This window comes from Manacus candei, unplaced genomic scaffold, assembly GCF_025592945.1.
Source record: "Manacus candei isolate 608988 ecotype Guabito, Panama unplaced genomic scaffold, ASM2559294v1 h1tg000007l, whole genome shotgun sequence".
NCBI classification, from domain to species: Eukaryota; Metazoa; Chordata; class Aves; order Passeriformes; family Pipridae; genus Manacus; species Manacus candei.
In genome coordinates this window covers 7,052,775-7,072,480 of record NW_026138055.1, presented here as the reverse complement: position 1 = coordinate 7,072,480, position 19,706 = coordinate 7,052,775, and the positions used below count along the sequence as shown (strand labels likewise).

The window sequence follows — 19,706 nt, the reverse complement described above, 5'->3', positions numbered from 1 at the left end:
ACTATTCCTGCTATAAACAAGGAAGGACCAGCGCAACGTTATGAGTGGACTGTGTTGCCTCAGGGAATGAAGAATTCTCCCACTCTTTGTTAGCTCTACGTGGACGCTGCATTACAGCCAATCAGAAAATCATGGCCCTCGACAGTAATTTACCACTACGTAGACGATTTATTGTTCGCCCAGCCGACTAAGTTTACAAAAGATCAAAAACAGCAGCTGGTTAATCAGTTGCAGCAGCAAGGCTTAGTCATAGCCACTGAGAAAATTCAAGAATCCAGTCCCTGGCATTATTTAGGCTGGCAAATCACAGACTCTGTCGTTCGACCTCAGAAATTGTCTATCAATATAGAGATTGCCACCTTGCACGATGCTCAGAGACTCTTAGGAGACTTACAGTGGCTGCGTCCAGTAGTGGGAATACCTAATGAGTGGCTAGAACCCCTCAGGCCGCTATTAAAGGGTACAGACCCTTCAACAGCAGTAACTGTCACCCCGGAACAGCGAAACCTCTTACATCGGATTACGGTCAGTATTGCAGATCATGTCACACACCGACGGATAGAGGGTGCACCTGTCAATCTCACTCTCTTGGCAGGAGAAAAGCATTTTATGGGAGCCCTCACGCAGCAAAAAATAAAAACGGGGGACAATCAAAAGCGGCTTGCAACATCAACTAAAGGGCAACAAATTGTGTTAGAATGGCTGACAACGTCTTTGCAACCACGCAGAACAGTCCAGGAAAGGATTCGGACTTTATCAGAGCTCATTAAAAAAGGCAGAAACCGGATTGTGCAAGCGACCGGGTCAGAGCCACATGAAATACAAGTGCTGATAAGACAGGAGGACTTGGATTGGTATTTAGTCCATTCTCCTGAGCTGCAAGGAGCACTACTCGTGTCAGATGCCATCATTAACATCCGTCCTTTGCAGTCACCGACGCTAACCTGGATAGCTAACCAGGCGTGGCTGCAAGTTCCAAAGCGATCTGCAACACCACTTCAGAATGCAATCATCGTATTCACTGACGCTGGAAAAAGATCGCAGCGTGCCGTAGCCACCTGGAGGCACGAAGGGCGATGGCATCAACACTTCTTAAGCACTCACTTAAAGGACTCTTTACAAACATTAGAGCTTGCAGCTGTTGTGTGGGCTTTATCTCACTGGCTAGATCAAACACTTAATGTGGTTACAGACTCGATGTATGTTGCAGGAGTAGCTAATCGAATCGAAGATGCCAGCATTAGAGAAGTTAAGAATGCCAGACTCATGCAACTATTACAGCAGCTTCACAAAGCAATTGCTTACCGGTCAGCCAGATATGCTGTGTTGCATATCAGGAGTCATCAATGGAATATAGGGTTGGGAGAAGGAAATGCTAGAGCAGATCGTGTAGTGTCAACAGTCACAGAAGCTCCTATACCTCCTTTCCTGAGAGCACGTGAGGCTCATGCTGTATATCATCAAAATGCAAAAGGTCTCAGTCACTCATATGGACTGTCAATTGAAGATGCCAGAGCAATAGTGAAAGCATGCCCTATTTGCAGTCAGCAAAATAAAGGAGTAGGCCTCAGAGTGGGAGTTAATCCCAAAGGACTAAAAGCTAATGAGTTGTGGCAAATGGATGTCACACATGTTCCTGCTTTTGGTCGACTGAAATACATGCATGCGTCAATTGACACCTACAGTCACTTCGTATGGGCTACGCTGCAGCCAGGAGAAAAGGTCCAAGATGTGAAGCGTCATCTGACAGATTGCTTTGCTGTCATGGGAGTCCCTAAAACGTTAAAAACAGATAACGGACCTGCCTATGTTAGCAAGATTCTGGGACAATTCTTGCAGCAGTGGGACATAAAGCATGTTACGGGCATAGCTCATTCGCCTACTGGACAAGCTATAGTAGAGCGAATGAATGGAACAATTGAAAGCTACCTTGAGAAATACAAAGACATCAGGGATGCCCGAGAGAGAGTTAGCAAAACTCTTTTTGTCCTTAACCATTTGTGTATTTTCGGAGATGATTCAGTACCTCCTATCGTCAAACATAATCAGAAAGAGCAGGTGTCAAAAGGACCACCCATGAAGGTTCATTATCGGAATCCTAAAACTGGGATGTGGGAAGGTCCAGCAGAAGTCATCTTTATAGGCCGAGGCTACTTCTGTGTGTCTACTTCTACAGGTACCCTGTGGGTTCCCAGTCATTGGGTCAAGCCAGCAATTGAGAGCCCTCGAGAACGAGGAGGAGAGACACCTGCGGTGCCTGCAGCCTCACCTGACCTTACACCACCACCTCCAGCCTCTTCAACACCTGATTCCCCTGCACCTGCTGAAGAGGGAGACACTGGAACAGCATCTGAATTAACTGAGTAACTGTACACAAAGGAACTGCAAGACTTACGTGCCCGGACTTGATTTACTGTTTTTGTGTATTAGTATAGCAAAGATGTTAGGATTTCTGTCTATTTCATTGTACGGCTATGTAATAAGTTTTCTTCTTTTCACGGGTATGATTGCCAATGTTGGGGCTCTTCACACCATTGACCCTCGGAAAAACATATGGGTCACCTGGGCAAATCAAACAGGTCAATCATCCTTTTGCTTGTCCTTGGCATCTGCCTCAGATCCTTTTCGTACTTGCTTATTTGGTATGCCTTTTAGCTCGGTATATAAGTTAAACTTACTATTTGCTGGTTGGGTTTCATCATCGTGTGGGAATGAAATAATTATCTCTAATGCATCTGCGTGCCTTATAAAAGCTCTCAATACCTCTTTACCCCAGAGTCCCCAGGAGTTAGACTTAATGGGATCATTGTCTGTACATAATACAAGTGATAATGGGACTCAAACTTGCTTTATGCTAGGAACATTTCATTCTGGGTTAAGTGCACATCAAAGCCACGATTTGTCTAGATGGACTAATGTCACTTCACGTACCCCAGGGTTTAATTATAAAAATGTAGGAGACTATTGTGGCACTAACAATACTAACAACCAGAGCCTTGGGGCATATGGAGCTGAAGTCAAACTTTCCTCACCAGGTATTTGGGTTACCTGCCTTACCACCAGGTGTATTTCTTATTTGTGGTGACAGAGCTTGGCCTGGCATTCCTGTACGTGCCTTCGGAGGGCCCTGCTATATAGGGTCACTTACGCTGTTATCCCCATCCTTTTTACAGCTTTTTAATCTAACTTCATCACGCAAACAAAAGAGGAGCCTAAACCAACTTTCCTCAGATTGTGATGACAAAGTAGAGCTATGGGGTAGAACAGCTGCTGTCTTTGGATCTATTGTCCCAGGTGTAGGCACGGCACAGGCATTAACATCCATTCGCAAACTTGCACGCTGGGCTGTAAAACAATCAAATGTCACCACCCGAGTAATAGCAGAACTTGCACAAGACGTTGGTAGTCTACGTCATGCTGTCCTACAAAATCGAGCTGCTATTGATTTTCTGTTGTTAGCACAAGGCCATGGCTGTAAGGACTTTGACGGTATGTGCTGTTTTAATCTTTCAGATCACAGTAACTCCATACATAAACAACTGCAATGGTTAACAGATCATACAAAGAAAGTGACAGTAGCGACTAGTCCTATAGAATCATGGCTTCAATCTGTCTTTGGTTCTATGTCTGAATGGGCTCTAAGTTATATTAAGGAAGGCCTACGATGGATATTGACAGTTATTGTAATCTTAGTAATAGCTCGTGTTGCCTTTTCTTGTATTACTAGACGTCTAAATACTACGACAAAGAAAGCATTGTTGGCCCAAAATAAAAACGGGGGAATTGTAGAGGACTGGTTAGAAATGCGAGGACATATGAACATGGCTAAGGCTATGGATGAGCTGCTAAAGTATAAGACTACTACTAAAGTATAAGCAGTTTCCCTAGGCCCATGAGAAAGTTAGAGATAGCAGGGCCGTGAGAAAGTGGCAGTGTCCTTGGGTATCCTAAATTGAGCTGAAAAACAGGAGCTAGGCATTACCAAAACAAAGGCACTTGATGAGCCACCTGTGTAAACAATGGAAAGCAGTTAAGATGATATCCCCACCTAACTGAGTACCAATAATGAGCCTAATTTATGTAATATTCATGAACCTATTATAGAGTGTATATTAAGCTACTATCAATCTACAATAAACAAAGTTCCTGGATTCTCATATTGAGGTGTCTAGAGCTTTCCGTCGTGACATTAGAAAGTCCCTCAGGAAACTCTGCATTTCTGGAAAGCAAGGGGAGAGATTGGACCCAGTGATTATAGAGGGCTTTTCCAACATTTCTTATTCTATGAATCCATGATTCTTGAAAGGGAAAGCCTTCACTGAAGTAGCCAAGTCATCAGTTGCTCCCATATGCACATGGACATGGACACAAACATGTATTGATTCCACTCAGGGAATCTAAAGCCTCAGGTTTGCTTTTGCTGACAGAGAGAGGCCACTGCCTTCAATGGCATGTGGCATGTGGCACTGCCATGCCAGACTGGCTGCAGTTGGGCAGAGAGGAGAGCACAATGTGTTTATGGCCCGTGGCTAAACAAATTTGAACATTTCCAGGCCAGGGTCAGTTGGAGACATCCCCTAGGTCACCCAGACCAGGAGGTCGATGCCTTCCTCCTCCTCCTGCCTGGTGGGACAGGGTGTGGAGCAGCACAGCTCCTGCACTGCCAACAGCAAGGAGGGCTGAGCACAGTGGAACAGGACAAAGAGCAGCATCAGGGACAGGTCGTGTGGGCAACCATGGCCATGCCCACCCAAGGGACACAGCACCAAGCACAGCTCTGCACACAAGGCTGTGGTTGTCAGGGACAAGGGACACCTGTGACTGGAAGGACGAGGTCACAGGTCCCACTTCCCGGGGGAGCATCTGCAGAGCTGCTCCATCACTCCCACAACAAACACCCTGCACCAACAGGCACTGACAGGCTCTGTGTCCCCACTCCACTGCCAGGCACGAGCATCCCCTGGGACACACACACTGGTCAGCCCCAGCATCCCCAGCTGCTTCTCCTCACACCAAGCCACCTTTGCCACCCCCACAGCCAGCAGGCACAGCACAGCCTCCATGCCAAGGACACGCACACACGGCCCAGCCCTGCAATGCCAAACTGCTCATCTTTATTCAAGCTGGGAAAAGCAGCCTCTGCCCCACAGACCCCACGGCTGGCATGAGATGTCTCCAGCCCAGCAGCACCCAGCAGGAGCAGCTGCCACTGCTGCTGTGCCAGCAGCTGGGCATGGCAGAGGCAGGGAGGGGAGAGGACCTCAGGAGATGGTTCCAGGAGCCAGAAGTGAGGGGAACATCCTGTTTGGACATTTCAGGGTCTCAACCCCGCACACTGTACAAAGAAAGCAGACAAGCACATTATCTCTTGTAACTTTTCCTCCCACTCTCTCCCACCTACCCTGCAAGGACCATCCAGTCTGTGGTGCAGGAGACTCAGGCTCAGCACAGGTGAGCTCCAGTCCTTTGTGCAGACAGTTTGGACCTGGGTTATCTCAGTGGTGACAGCCCTCATTCCAAGTCTGTGCAGATGCAGCAAAACCTGGATCATGTCCTGGGTGCTGCCCAAGGACAGCAAATGTTTCACTCTTTAGCGGTTTTGGTGAGTCCTCTGCAAAGCCTGAATGAGCCTCCTGGCACTGGAGGAGAGTTGGGAGGCACTGGCTGACCTGGGGCTCCTGCAGCCCCACTCTGGTCTGGTCCAAACCCACGAGGGCTTTTGCCTTCATTCTTGGGCCTCTCCCACAGACCATAAATGCAGGAGATTATTTATCAAGCATCAGCTAGAAAGAAATTTCTAACAGATCTTTCTGTGGAAAAAGGAGGAAAATCTTTTTTCAGCCAGGGTTCTTGTCCTTACCTTTTGCAGCAGAAAGTGTCTACTGAGCATCGTCCAATTGCTATTGTAGGGGGATGGCAACCCCCAAAAGTGCAGATTCCCCTTTGCTGTCTGCATCTAGCTGCATCTCCTGTTTCCATGGGCAAAGACACACAGAGAACAATTCCAGTGACAATCTGGGAGAGCTGTGTGTTGTGCAGGACAGCTGAAACTTCCCATGAATTTCAGGCCAACAGATGGGCTCAGCTCAAAACTCCCTACAGACACATCTTCCATTGCAAGGAGGACTTTCCCCCCCTATATTGGGTGCACACAAGAGCAGAGAGTGGGAAGGACCAGTATGAGGTCGAGGAAGAGCCTTGCTGGCTCCCCAGCTGCATTGCCAACACTGCCTGCCCCAGCACAGCTGGAAAGCAGGGGACTCCTCCCATGCCACATGCCTGTCCTGGCTGTGCCATGATTGGTGTGACCTCTGAGGGAAAGTCCTTGCCCAGCCCTTGCAGGGATCTTGCCTTGGGGTAATGAGATGGATGCATCACAAGATGAGAAGGGACATCTTTCAGGCACTTAAAGAGGAACATCTGGGTGCAGAGTTGGAGCCTGAAACCAACCCCCTTCCTGACCATGAGGACAAGCCAGGCTTCTATTTACAGGGGCTCTACCCGCCCCACATCTGTATCTGTTGGAAGTTCACTTGAAAAACTCCATTTTCCTCAATCCCCCCCAACATTTGCATCCTTCTAAGTACTGTGGTCAATCCAAGGCCATGGAAAACTCCAGTTCTGGGGGCTCAGACCTCCCCCTCAATCCCCTCTTTCCCTCTCACCTGCAGCACCCTGGACCAGCAGGAGGAGCAAGGGGAAGAGCAGGTACAGGATCTTCATGGTTGATCCACCACTCCCACGTCTTTGCAGGGCTGCAAAGGGCACACCAAGGCAATGAGGACATGGAGAACCCCAGGGGGTGCAGAAGCCTGGGCACTGGGGTTCCCCAAACTGCAGAGGGGCTGCCTCCAAACACAGCACATGATCTTTCCTCTACCTTTCTCTTAAGAACAATTCTGAGGTCTGTGCCACCTTGCAAACCTTGGGAGTGTTTCCTCATGTCTCAGTCTCTGGGAAATCCATTACCTAAGATGATCCTTTTCCAAGAACTTTGTCTAAGGTCTTCCATAGGCTTTCCCCAGAGAACAGACTGCACACCTGACCCCAATTCTTGCCCATTCAATCCAAAGAAAGTTTCTATTTGCCCACAAAGAAGCTCTCAGGTCCCTCCTGCAGTATCCAGGCACCTTTCCAGTCTCTCCTCTACTTAGGAAAGCTCAGTTTCATGTACCACATGTTCTCAGCTCTTAGACTCATAAAAGGGTTTTATTCTCTTTCCCAGACATCTCTGATGGCCTAAGAGCACATCTGGATACTTCCAGCTGTTTGTCTTTTAGGTGAATCTGTGGAGATGGGCTCTGAGCTGAGAATCTGAATGGGGAGGTTTCAGAATGAGACCCCACAGTCACTTACCTGATGAAGGTCTTGGTGTTCAGGCAGCAGCAAATCGAGCAGCAATCACTTGGCTCCAGATGCCCTTGGGGTCACGGAATGCTGCTTTGCCCAAAGCAGCCTGGTTTTATACCCCTCCTGGTGGGTGGGACATGCCCTTATTGCTGCTGGCACAACTGCCCTTGGCCAACCAGGCAGTGCCCCATCAGTGTGGGGGTGCTGGGGCTGCCCCTCATCCCTCTCTGCTGCAGTGGCAGAGGCTGAGGGGCCTCCTGGGGCTGTTGCAATGTCACCATTATCCTCCTGCAACACGTCCTGTGACACAAGGGCTGGGCAGGAGCTGCCGGGAATGGAGAAAGAGCTTTGCTCTGCAGAGGTGAAGGGTGCTCGTGGTGACTGCTCAGGGTCAGTGTCAGGAGAGGAGAGCACAGGGGGAAGAAAAACCACAGAAGACAGGGACAATCTTAGCGTCCCTCAGTAAACTCTCCATTTCTGGAAAGCAATGGCAGTGGAAGGTTTTTCGGGCCAGAGAAAATGGCCTCAAGTAGCAACAAGTGAGGTTTAGATGCTTGGACTCAATGATCTTAGATGGCTTTTCCAACATTAATGATTGTTGGGAGGGAAAGCCTTCCCTGAACCATCCCAGGGTCACCAGTTCCTCCCATGGACATGGACACACACAGGTATTGAACCACTCAGAACCCAAAGCCTGAGCTTTGCTTTCCAGAGAGGGAGGGGCCACTGCCTTTGTTGGAGCAGATTGATGTCAATGCAGATTGACTCCAGATGGAGCAGAGATGTCAGGCCACTCTGCTTATTCCCTGGGGGATTACAAATTGGAATATTTCCAGGCCAAAATGGGACCTTTTTCACAGGTCACCTGGCCCAGGAGCTCTATGACCTCCTCCTCCTCCTGCCTGGTGGGATTGGGTGTGGAGCAGCACAGCTCCTGCACTGTCCACAGCAAGGAGGGCTGAGCACAGAGGAACACGACAAGGAGCAGCATCAGGGACAGGTAGTGTGGGCACCCATGGCCATGCCCACCCAAGGGATACACCAAGCACAGCTCTTCACATGAACCTGGGGTTGTAAGGGACAGGGGACACCTGTGACTGGCAGGACACTGGCACCACTTCCCAATGGGACCATGTGCAGAATTGCTCCATCACTCCCACAACAAACACCCTGCACCAACAGGCACTGACAGGCTCTGTGTCCCCACTCACGGCCAGGCAGGAGCATCCCCAGGGACACACACACTGGTCAGCCCCAGCATCCCCAGCTGCTTCTCCTCACACCAAGCCACCTTTGCCACCCCCACAGCCAGCAGGCACAGCACAGCCTCCATGCCAAGGACACGCACACACGGCCCAGCCCTGCAATGCCAAACTGCTCATCTTTATTCAAGCTGGGAAAAGCAGCCTCTGCCCCACAGACCCCACGGCTGGCATGAGATGTCTCCAGCCCAGCAGCACCCAGCAGGAGCAGCTGCCACTGCTGCTGTGCCAGCAGCTGGGCATGGCAGAGGCAGGGAGAGGAAAGGACATCGGGAGATGGTTCCAGGAGCCAGAAGTGAGGGGAACATCCTGCTGGGACATTTCAGGGTCTCAACCCCGCACACTGTAAGAAGACAGCAGACAAGCACATTCTCTTTTGTAACTTTTCCTCCCACTCTCTCCCACCTCGCCTGCAAGGACCATCCAGTCTGTGGTGCAGGAGACTCAGGCTCAGTGAAGGTCCATTGTGCAGACAGTTTGGTCCTGGGTTATCTCAGTGGTGACAGCCCTGACTCCCAGTCTGTGCAGATGCAGCAAACCTGGATCATGTTCTCAATCTGTGCAGGAGCACATGCAGTGCAGGGAACTGAGGGTGCAGCTATAAATTGAGCTCTGGCTTGTGGGAGCCACAGGCAAGAGGCCATGAACTGCCCATCTTTTGCTTAACAAAGGGCCCAGGCACTTCTGGCACAGGCAGGTGTCAGGACACTCAGTGACATGGTAGGAGCTCTTGACCCCAGAATCTGACTCACTTAGACTCTGATGGTGTAAAACACAGTATTTCCTTTGTTGGGTTCACAGCTTCAGAGGCACCAGTTTGAGTTGTTCCTCCGTTGTTACACCCTGATTAAATTATTGCAAGGAGGATGCAGACATCTGAGACTTTGCTCTGGGAAACCTGGGGTTGAGCTGGGAATGAATCTTGTCTGCCTGTGTGGGTGTGGGGTGTGCAGGGAGTCAAGCTGGGCATCCGTGGGCTCACTGGGGCCACTCACTGCAAAGGGGCTTCGGTCCCAGCTCAGTGGTGTGAGTGTGGCTGCCAGAGTTGGCTCCTGGAGGGTTGGAAAGGATGTTTCCATTAACAGATGCTGCCCAAGGACACTAAATGCTTCACTCTTTGGTGCCTTGGGCGAGTCCTCTGCCCAACCTGAAGGACCCTCCTAGCACTGCAGGACAGTGGGGAGGTGCTGCCTGTCCTGGGGCTCCTGCAGCCCCTCTCAGGGCAGGGCCAAACCCACCAGGGCTTTTGCCTTCATTCTTGGGCATCTGTCACAAATCATAAAGGCAGGAGAGTATTTATGAGGCATTGGTGAGAAAGAAAGCTTGAACAGTTGTTCCTATGGACAAAGAAGGAAACCTTCCTCACCCAGGAATCCAGACCTTACCGTTCACAGCAAATGGTGAATGCTGAACAGTGTCCAATAAATCTTGTACCGGACTTGCACTTCCAAAACGTGCAGTATCCCCCTAGGAGCTGGCATGCATTTTTAATTCCTGTTACCATGGGGAAAGGCACACACAGAACAATTAAAGCAACAGTCTGGGAGAGCTGTGTATGTTTGCAGAAAGGCTGACACTCCCCGTACATCTCAGACCAGTAGATGGGCTCAGCTCAAAACTCCCCACAGACACAGCTTCAAGAGCAACATGTCTCACCTAGAAGGACTCTTTCCCCCTAAATTTTGCACACAAAAGCAGAGAGTGGGAAGGACCAGCATGAGGTTAAGGAAGAGCCTTGCTGGCTCCCCAGCTGCATTGCCAACACTGCCTGCCCCAGCACAGCTGGAAAGCAGGGGACTCCTCCCATCCCACATGCCTGTCCTGGCTGTGCCATGATTGGTGTGACCTCTGAGGGAAAGTCCTTGCCCAGCCCTTGCAGGGATCTTGCCTTGGGGTAATGAGGTTTTGGGACACTCAGTTGATGCAGGACTAGATGAGAAGGGACAGCTTTGTACCTCAGGCAACCCACCAATCTAAACAGTCTTGGGTCTCTCTCCCATCCAATTACAGGGCAAGAGACCCTGAAAAAGGAACATCTGGGTGCAGAGTTGAAGCCTGAAATCAAACCGTGTCCTGAGGCACAGGAGAAGCCAGGCTTCTACCTTCCAGGATTCTCTCCATCCCAAATCTGTGTGCTATTGGATGGTTACTGGAATAACATGTCAAGCCCTGCTAACCTTTGCATCCCTCCAACTAACATGGTCACTTGGTGGGACATGGAAAGCCACAATGATGGAGGATCACGTTTCCCCACCTCTCCTCTTCCCCTCTCACCTTCAACATTCTGCACCAACAGGAGGAGCAAGGGGAAGAGCAGGTACAGGATCTTCATGGCTGATCCACCTCTCCTGGCTCTTTACAGGGCTGCAGAGGGGACACCAAAGCAGTGAGGATGATCCTTTCCCAATGATTTTTCCGAAGATCTTCCACAGACTTTCCCTATAGAACTAAAGATCTTTTACTCCCTTAGGCTTCATGGATCAAACCCATGCCCTAAACACTCTGCCCAATCACTTCTTCTTCCCTGCGATCAGGAAAGTCCTCCCAGCTCGCCGAGCCCATCCCCAACTCCAGAGCAGTCCCAGGATTCCCATCAAAGACACTCCCCAGCCCCACACTTGCCACCCCTGCCCCGTGCAGCCCCGATCCAGGGATGAACCAGAGGACAGGGAAGTGTCTTGGTGACCAGAAAGGGAAACAGAAATCAACCTTTGGAGTTCCTGAAAGCCTGAAATGATGGGAAAACACTTTACTGCAGTGGGAAAAGTGTTTCCTTACTTTGCCAAGCAAAGTCCTACTTCCCCAAGAAAGAAGCTCTAAGCTCCCTCCTGCAGCATCAAGGTACATTTCCAGTCTCTCCTCTACTTAGAAAAGCTTAGTTTCACCTTCCACATATTCTGGGCTCTTCGACTCATATGAAGGCTTTTATTCTCTTTCCCAGACAACTCTGATGACCTAATAATACACCTGGATACTTCCAGCTGTTTGTCCTTTAGATGAGTCTGTGCAGATGGGCTTTGAGCTGAGAATCTGAATGGGGAGGTTTCAGAATGAGACCCCACAGTCACCTACCTGATGAGGATCTTGGTGTTCAGACACTAACAAATTGAGCAGCAATCACTTGTATCCAGACACTGCTGGGATCAGGGAATGCTGCTTTGCCTAAAACAGCCTGGTTTTATACCCCTCCTGGTGGGTGGGACATACCCTTATTGCTGCTGACACAACTGCCCTTGGCCAACCAGGCAGTGCCCCATCAGTGTGGGGGTGCTGGGGGTGCTCAGGGTCAGTGTCAGGACAGGAGAGCACAGGGAGAGAAAAGGCCATGGCAGAAAGGGCTGATCTGAATATCCCTCAGTAAACTCTGCATTTCTGGAAAGCAATGGCAGTGGAAGCTTTTTTGAGATTGGTCCCTTCTCCCAGGGAACAAGTGACAGGAGCAGAGAAAATGGCCTCAATTACACCAGGGTGGTTTAGTTCAGGCACTAGGAACAATTTCTTCACCAAAAGTGTGGTCAGGAACTGGCACAGCTGTCCAGGGTATTCTGGAGTCCCCATCCCTGGGGGGATTGAAAACCACGTAGATATGGAACTGGGGACATGGTTTAGTCATACTGTGCTTGTCAGGGACAAGGGACACCTGTGACTGGCAGGACCAGGACACAGGTCCCACTTCTCAAAGGGAGCATCTGCAGAGCTGCTCCATCACTCCCACAACAAACACCCTGCACCAACAGGCACTGACAGGCTCTGTGTCCCCACTCCACTGCCAGGCACGAGCATCCCCAGGGACACACACACTGGTCAGCCCCAACATCCCCAGCTGCCTCTCCTCACACCAAGCCACCTTTGCCACCCCCACAGCCAGCAGGCACAGCACAGCCTCCATGCCAAGGACACGCACACACGGCCCAGCCCTGCAATGCCAAACTGCTCATCTTTATTCAAGCTGGGAAAAGCAGCCTCTGCCCCACAGACCCCACGGTTGGGATGAGATGTCTCCAGCCCAGCAGCACCCAGCAGGAGCAGCTGCCACTGCTGCTGTGCCAGCAGCTGGGCATGGCAGAGGCAGGGAGGGGAGAGGACATCGGGAGGTGGTTCCAGGAGCCAGAAGCGAGGGGGACGTCCTGCTGGGACATTTCAGGGTCTCAACTCCACATGCTGTACAAAGAAAGTAGAGAAGCTCTTGTAACTTTTCCTCCCACTCTCTCCCACCTCCCCCGCAAGGACCATCCAGTCTGTGGTGCAGGAGACTCAGGCTCAGCACAGGTGAGCTCCAGTCCTTTGTGCAGACAGTTTGGACCTGGGTTATCTCAGTGGTGACAGCCCTGACTCCAACTCTGTGCAGATGCAGCAAAACCTGGATCATGTCCTGGGTGCTGCCCAAGGACAGCAAATGCTTCACTCTTTAGCGGTTTTGATGAGTCCTCTGCAAAGCCTGAATGAGCCTCCTGGCACTGGAGGAGAGTTGGGAGGCACTGGCTGACCTGGGGCTCCTGCAGCCCCACTCTGGTCTGGTCCAAACCCACGAGGGCTTTTACCTTCATTCTTGGGCCTCTCCCACAGACCATAAATGCAGGAGAGTATTTATCAAGCATTAGCTAGAAAGAAATTTCTAACAGATCTTTCTGTGGAAAAAGGAGGAAAATCTTTTTTCAGCCAGGGTTCTTGTCCTTACCTTTTGCAGCACAGACTGACTCCTGAGCATCCTCCAATTGGTGTTGTGGGGTAGCGGCAACCCCCAAAAGCGCAGAATCCCCCTCGCCGTATGCATTCATTTGGATCTCCTGTTTCCATGGGCAAAGACACACAGAGAACAATTCCAGTGACAATCTGGGAGAGCTGTGTGTTGTGCAGGACAGCTGAAACTTCCCGTGAATTTCAGGCCAACAGATGGGCTCAGCTCAAAACTCCCTACAGACACATCTTCCATTGCAAGGAGGACTTTTCCCCCCTATATTGGGTGCACACAAGAGCAGAGAGTGGGAAGGACCAGCATGAGGTCAAGGAAGAGCCTTGCTGGCCCCCCAGCTGCATTGCCAACACTGCCTGCCCCAGCACAGCTGGAAAGCAGGGGACTCCTCCCATGCCACATGCCTGTTCTGGCTGTGCCATGATTGGTGTGACCTCTGAGGGAAAGTCCTTGCCCAGCCCTTGCAGGGATCATGCCTTGGGGTAATGAGATGGATGCATCACAAGATGAGAAGGGACATCTTTCAGGCACTTAAAGAGGAACATCTGGGTGCAGAGTTGGAGCCTGAAACCAACCCCCTTCCTGACCATGAGGACAAGCCAGGCTTCTATTTACAGGGGCTCCACCCACCCCACATCTGTATCTGTTGGAAGTTCACTTGAAAAACTCCATTTTCCTCAATCCCCCCCAACATTTGCATCCTTCTAAGTACTGTGGTCAATCCAAGGCCATGGAAAACTCCAGTTCTGGGGGCTCAGACCTCCCCCTAAATCCCCTCTTTCCCTCTCACCTGCAGCACCCTGGACCAGCAGGAGGAGCAAGGGGAAGAGCAGGTACAGGATCTTCATGGCTGATCCACCACTGCCACGTCTTCACAGGGCTGCAGAGGGCACACCAAGGCAATGAGGACATGGAGGACCCCAGGGGGTGCAGAAGCCTGGGCACTGGGGTTCCCCAAACTGCAGAGGGGCTGCCTCCAAACACAGCACTCGATCTTTCCTCTACCTTTCTCTTAAGAACAATTCTGAGGTCTGTGCCACCTTGCAAACCTTGGGAGTGTTTCCTCATGTCTCAGTCTCTGGGAAATCCATTACCTAAGATGATCCTTTTCCAAGAACTTTGTCTAAGGTCTTCCATAGGCTTTCCCCAGAGAACAGACTGCACACCTGACCCCAATTCTTGCCCATTCAATCCAAAGAAAGTTTCTATTTGCCCACAAAGAAGCTCTCAGGTCCCTCCTGCAGTATCCAGGCACCTTTCCAGTCTCTCCTCTACTTAGGAAAGCTCAGTTTCATGTACCACATGTTCTCAGCTCTTAGACTCATAAAAGGGTTTTATTCTCTTTCCCAGACATCTCTGATGGCCTAAGAGCACATCTGGATACTTCCAGCTGTTTGTCTTTTAGGTGAATCTGTGGAGATGGGATCTGAGCTGAGAATCTGAATGGGCAGCTTTCCAGAGACCCCACAGTCACTTACCTGATGAAGGTCTTGGTGTTCAGGCAGCAGCAAATCGAGCAGCAATCACTTGGCTCCAGATGCCCTTGGGGTCACGGAATGCTGCTTTGCCCAAAGCAGCCTGGTTTTATACCCCTCCTGGTGGGTGGGACATGCCCTTATTGCTGCTGGCACAACTGCCCTTGGCCAACCAGGCAGTACCCCATCAGTGTGGGGGTGCTGGGGCACCCCCTCATCCCTCCCTGCTGCAGTGGCAGAGGCTGAGGGGCCTCCTGGGGCTGTTGCAATGTCATCCTTATCCTTCTGCAACACGTCCTGTGACACAAGGGCTGGGCAGGAGCCCCTGGGATTGGGGAACAGCTTTGCTCTGCAGAGGTGAAGGGTGCTCGTGGTGACTGCTCAGGGTCAGTGTCAGGAGAGGAGAGCACAGGGGGAAGAAAAACCACAGAAGACAGGGACGATCTTAGCGTCCCTCAGTAAACTCTCCATTTCTGGAAAGCAAGGGCAGTGAAAGGCTTTTCGGGCCAGAGAAAATGGCCTCAAGTAGCAACAAGTGAGGTTTAGATGCTTGGACTCAATGATCTTAGATGGCTTTTCCAACATTAATGATTGTTGGGAGGGAAAGCCTTCCCTGAACCATCCCAGGGTCACCAGTTCCTCCCATGGACATGGACACACACAGGTATTGAACCACTCAGAACCCAAAGCCTGAGCTTTGCTTTCCAGAGAGGGAGGGGCCACTGCCTTTGTTGGAGCAGATTGATGTCAATGCAGATTGACTCCAGATGGAGCAGAGATGTCAGGCCACTCTGCTTATTCCCTGGGGGATTACAAATTGGAATATTTCCAGGCCAAAATGGGACCTTTTTCACAGGTCACCTGGCCCAGGAGCTCTATGACCTCCTCCTCCTCCTGCCTGGTGGGATTGGGTGTGGAGCAGCACAGCTCCTGCACTGTCCACAGCAAGGAGGGCTGAGCACAGAGGAACAGGACAAGGAGCAGAAACAGGGACAGGTAGTGTGGGCAATCATGGCCATGCCCACCCAAGGGATACACCAAGCACAGCTCTTCACATGAACCTGGGGTTGTAAGGGACAGGGGACACCTGTGACTGGCAGGACACTGGCACCACTTCCCAATGGGACCATGTGCAGAATTGCTCCATCACTCCCACAACAAACACCCTGCACCAACAGGCACTGACAGGCTCTGTGTCCCCACTCACGGCCAGGCAGGAGCATCCCCAGGGACACACACACTGGTCAGCCCCAACATCCCCAGCTGCTTCTCCTCACACCAAGCCACCTTTGCCACCCCCACAGCCAGCAGGCACAGCACAGCCTCCATGCCAAGGACACGCACACACGGCCCAGCCCTGCAATGCCAAACTGCTCATCTTTATTCAAGCTGGGAAAAGCAGCCTCTGCCCCACAGACCCCACGGCTGGCATGAGATGTCTCCAGCCCAGCAGCACCCAGCAGGAGCAGCTGCCACTGCTGCTGTGCCAGCAGTTGGGCATGGCAGAGGCAGGGAGAGGAAAGGACATCGGGAGATGGTTCCAGGAGCCAGAAGTGAGGGGAACATCCTGCTGGGACATTTCAGGGTCTCAGCCCCGCACACTGTAAGAAGACAGCAGACAAGCACATTCCCTTTTGTAACTTTTCCTCCCACTCTCTCCCACCTCGCCTGCAAGGACCATCCAGTCTGTGGTGCAGGAGACTCAGGCTCAGTGAAGGTCCATTGTGCAGACAGTTTGGTCCTGGGTTATCTCAGTGGTGACAGCCCTGACTCCCAGTCTGTGCAGATGCAGCAAAACTGGATCATGTTCTCAATCTGTGCAGGAGCACATGCAGTGCAGGGAACTGAGGGTGCAGCTATAAACTGAGCTCTGGCTTGTGGGAGCCACAGGCAAGAGGCCATGAACTGCCCATCTTTTGCTTAACAAAGGGCCCAGGCACCTCTGGCACAGGCAGGTGTCAGGACACTCAGTGACATGGTAGGAGCTCTTGACCCCAGAATCTGACTCACTTAGACTCTGATGGTGTAAAACACAGTATTTCCTTTGTTGGGTTCACAGCTTCAGAGGCACCAGTTTGAGTTGTTCCTCCGTTGTTACACCCTGATTAAATTATTGCAAGGAGGATGCAGACATCTGAGACTTTGCTCTGGGAAACCTGGGGTTGAGCTGGGAATGAATCTTGTCTGCCTGTGTGGGTGTGGGGTGTGCAGGGAGTCAAGCTGGGCATCCGTGGGCTCACTGGGGCCACTCACTGCAAAGGGGCTTCCGTCCCAGCTCAGTGGTGTGAGTGTGGCTGCCAGAGTTGGCTCCTGGAGGGTTGGAAAGGATGTTTCCATTAACAGATGCTGCCCAAGGACACTAAATGCTTCACTCTTTGGTGCCTTGGGCGAGTCCTCTGCCCAACCTGAAGGACCCTCCTAGCACTGCAGGACAGTGGGGAGGTGCTGCCTGTCCTGGGGCTCCTGCAGCCCCTCTCAGGGCAGGGCCAAACCCACCAGGGCTTTTGCCTTCATTCTTGGGCATCTGTCACAAATCATAAAGGCAGGAGAGTATTTATGAGGCATTGGTGAGAAAGAAAGCTTGAACAGTTGTTCCTATGGACAAAGAAGGAAACCTTCCTCACCCAGGAATCCAGACCTTACCGTTCACAGCAAATGGTGAATGCTGAACAGTGTCCAATAAATCTTGTACCGGACTTGCACTTCCAAAACGTGCAGTATCCCCCTAGGAGCTGGCATGCATTTTTAATTCCTGTTACCATGGGGAAAGACACACACAGAAAAATTAAAGCAACAGTCTGGGAGAGCTGTGTATGTTTGCAGAAAGGCTGACACTCCCCGTACATCTCAGACCAGTAGATGGGCTCAGCTCAAAACTCCCCACAGACACAGCTTCAAGAGCAACATGTCTCACCTAGAAGGACTCTTTCCCCCTAAATTTTGCACACAAAAGCAGAGAGTGGGAAGGACCAGCATGAGGTTAAGGAAGAGCCTTGCTGGCTGCCCAGCTGCATTGCCAACACTGCCTGCCCCAGCACAGCTGGAAAGCAGGGGACTCCTCCCAACCCACATGCCTGTCCTGGCTGTGCCATGATTGGTGTGACCTCTGAGGGAAAGTCCTTGCCCAGCCCTTGCAGGGATCTTGCCTTGGGGTAATGAGGTTTTGGGACACTCAGTTGATGCAGGACTAGATGAGAAGGGACAGCTTTGTACCTCAGGCAACCCACCAATCTAAACAGTCTTGGGTCTCTCTCCCATCCAATTACAGGGCAAGAGACCCTGAAAAAGGAACATCTGGGTGCAGAGTTGAAGCCTGAAATCAAACCGTGTCCTGAGGCACAGGAGAAGCCAGGCTTCTACCTTCCAGGATTCTCTCCATCCCAAATCTGTGTGCTATTGGATGGTTACTGGAATAACATGTCAAGCCCTGCTAACCTTTGCATCCCTCCAACTAACATGGTCACTTGGTGGGACATGGAAAGCCACAATGATGGAGGATCACGTTTCCCCACCTCTCCTCTTCCCCTCTCACCTTCAACATTCTGCACCAACAGGAGGAGCAAGGGGAAGAGCAGGTACAGGATCTTCATGGCTGATCCACCTCTCCTGGCTCTTTACAGGGCTGCAGAGGGGACACCAAAGCAGTGAGGATGATCCTTTCCCAATGATTTTTCCGAAGATCTTCCACAGACTTTCCCTATAGAACTAAAGATCTTTTACTCCCTTAGGCTTCATGGATCAAACCCATGCCCTAAACACTCTGCCCAATCACTTCTTCTTCCCTGCGATCAGGAAAGTCCTCCCAGCTCGCCGAGCCCATCCCCAACTCCAGAGCAGTCCCAGGATTCCCATCAAAGACACTCCCCAGCCCCACACTTGCCACCCCTGCCCTGTGCAGCCCCGATCCAGGGATGAACCAGAGGACAGGGAAGTGTCTTGGTGACCAGAAAGGGAAACAGAAATCAACCTTTGGAGTTCCTGAAAGCCTGAAATGATGGGAAAACACTTTACTGCAGTGGGAAAAGTGTTTCCTTACTTTGCCAAGCAAAGTCCTACTTCCCCAAGAAAGAAGCTCTGAGCTCCCTCCTGCAGCATCAAGGTACATTTCCAGTCTCTCCTCTACTTAGAAAAGCTTAGTTTCACCTTCCACATATTCTGGGCTCTTCGACTCATATGAAGGCTTTTATTCTCTTTCCCAGACAACTCTGATGACCTAATAATACACCTGGATACTTCCAGCTGTTTGTCCTTTAGATGAGTCTGTGCAGATGGGCTTTGAGCTGAGAATCTGAATGGGGAGGTTTCAGAATGAGACCCCACAGTCACCTAACTGATGAGGATCTTGGTGTTCAGACACTAACAAATTGAGCAGCAATCACTTGTATCCAGACACTGCTGGGATCAGGGAATGCTGCTTTGCCTAAAACAGCCTGGTTTTATACCCCTCCTGGTGGGTGGGACATACCCTTATTGCTGCTGGTACAACTGTCCTTGGCCAACCAGGCAGTGCCCCATCAGTGTGGGGGTGCTGGGGCTGCCCCTCATCCCTCTCTGCTGCAGTGGCAGAGGCTGAGGGGCCTCCTGGGGCTGTTGCAATGTCACCATTATCCTCCTGCAACACGTCCTGTGACACAAGGGCTGGGCAGGAGCTGCCGGGAATGGAGAAAGAGCTTTGCTCTGCAGAGGTGAAGGGTGCTCGTGGTGACTGCTCAGGGTCAGTGTCAGGAGAGGAGAGCACAGGGGGAAGAAAAACCACAGAAGACAGGGACGATCTTAGCGTCCCTCAGTAAACTCTCCATTTCTGGAAAGCAAGGGCAGTGAAAGGCTTTTCGGGCCAGAGAAAATGGCCTCAAGTAGCAACAAGTGAGGTTTAGATGCTTGGACTCAATGATCTTAGATGGCTTTTCCAACATTAATGATTGTTGG

The 19,706-nt window shown here is 51.1% G+C and overlaps 1 long non-coding RNA gene across 1 annotated transcript; it reads right to left on the bottom strand.

The window, feature by feature from the left end:
• Positions 1-16,323: 16,323 nt before the first annotated feature.
• LOC127460900 (uncharacterized) lies at positions 16,324-18,657 on the bottom strand. The gene is made up of 3 exons (XR_007899906.1): positions 18,313-18,657; positions 17,424-17,532; positions 16,324-16,381 (listed from the first exon to the last, which is right to left on the bottom strand). It is a non-coding gene; the product is annotated as an uncharacterized LOC127460900 (long non-coding RNA).
• Positions 18,658-19,706: the final 1,049 nt, after the last annotated feature.